This window comes from Nanorana parkeri, unplaced genomic scaffold (assembly GCF_000935625.1).
Source record: "Nanorana parkeri isolate BGI_ZX_2015 unplaced genomic scaffold, ASM93562v1 scaffold4557, whole genome shotgun sequence".
NCBI classification, from domain to species: Eukaryota; Metazoa; Chordata; class Amphibia; order Anura; family Dicroglossidae; genus Nanorana; species Nanorana parkeri.
Window position 1 is genome coordinate 9264 of NW_017310819.1, and position 1797 is coordinate 11060.

The 1797-nt window shown below is 49.2% G+C and overlaps 1 pseudogene; it reads right to left on the reverse strand.

The window, feature by feature from the left end:
* LOC108803950 overlaps positions 1–1797 on the reverse strand; it is an 11845-nt pseudogene that overhangs the window by 1448 nt on the left and 8600 nt on the right.

Consider the following 1797-nt stretch of genomic DNA (forward strand, 5'->3'; position numbering starts at 1 on the left):
GGGTTGGGGGGAGGGGGGGGGTTGCTGATTGCAGCGCTCAGCCCTAATAATATTCTAATTACATCACATTTTGTTTTTCTTGTGACAAGTTGAAGGAAATAATTGTCATGAATAATGTGTTTTGTGTTTCATTAAGTATTGCTTCATTGAGCGATACTCAATAAAGATAAACAAACCTCATTCACAGCCACGTGCACCATATAATAACTCATCATTGCCAAAACCCGTCCAGACATAGCCAAGTCCACAATCAGAATGGAGCCTCAATATCAAAAGGCTAAGCAGGTCCGCTGCCGCTATCCAAGGCGTGTGAGTTCCCCATTGGGGGCCACTGTTAGTTTGGGCCACTGTGAGGGAATTCCTGGCACTGCAACACCATAAGAACCCCCCCCTCCCCTCCAGTATTAACCCTTCTCATGTCTCTAACATTTACACCCTTTAACATATTCATGTCATTGTTGGAGCGCATGTAGGCAGGAAGTGGCTGCAAAGTGGCTGCAGGAGATCAGCAGCGCTGAGAATGGGCACGAAGGAAGGACAAATGGGGAAAACGAGTAACTTCTAGAAGAAATCATGGTAAATATTGTTTGATACATAGAGCTTTGCAGAGTAAATATAATCCAGTTCGGGTTTTACATCTACTTTAAGAAACTTAAAGGGCCCATTTACACTGTTGCCTTTTGCAGTCCGTTTTGAAGCACTGGCAGAGTGAATGAACAAGCTCTGGCCAATGGCTGTGAGCTCCGCCCACTTCAAATCCTACATCAAAAAATTAATTGTAAAGCGAGCGTCAATAACGCATGTCAACGCGCAGAGGAAACACACCTTGATGCACATGACAACCCACCTGCCAAACAAACTCTCCTCTAGATCTAATGGGCCCTAACCCTTTGTCTATATCAGGGGTGGGGGACCTCAGCACTCCAGCGGTTGTGGAACTACAAGTCCCATGAGGCAGTGCAAGACTCAGGCAGCCACAGCAATGACCCCCAGAGACAGAGGCATGATGGGGTTTGTTGTTTCACCACAGCTGCAGTGCCAGAGTTGCCTACCTCCGGTCCACAGACTCGCCTCCCCAGCACCGGGATCCTCTGCGCCAAAGTTCTAGCTCTTGAACCTTCTGCTTCGCCTGTATAAGACCAGATCTAGTGGCTCCGTTCACTGGAGAGATCTTCCTGGTTTCCTCTACCCCCCTTCCCATTACTAGACTGGAAGGCTATCGGACCACCAAATGGATCTACTAGACCTTGGAAGATCTCACACCAGGGGAAAGGGTTCTAGCGTTCGATCATTGGACCCAATACAATGTAACAACCGTCAGCGCTGACTTCCCCAGCAGGGGCCGAGTGAGGACAGCGCCTGAAATTGTAACGCCGGCGCTCCCGGTCACTCGCCTCTCGCTGCGTCACCGGACATTTCTCAATGGTACAGCCAACTCACCATCCTCTCTCCTCCGTACACACCACGCACTCAATGACCCTCACAGTCACACTGACACATCTTGTCAGACAAAGTCATTGTCTTTTGTTGGTGGATGTGCTGGTCAGCTCCCTGGAGACACGGCACAACAAATTGTCACCGTCCCCCCCACACAATGCTCTGTTCATCCTTCCAGCATGACAACCTACTTGTCAACAGACAAAGGTCACCAAAATCCGGCCAAACAGGTAACAGAGGAACCGCTTCATCTTTTACTATCTCTCATCTTGACTATTGCAACTCCCTCCTCATTGGCCGACCTCTACACAGGCCCCTCCCCCCTTCAGTCTATCTTGAATGCAGCTGCTGGACTCATTC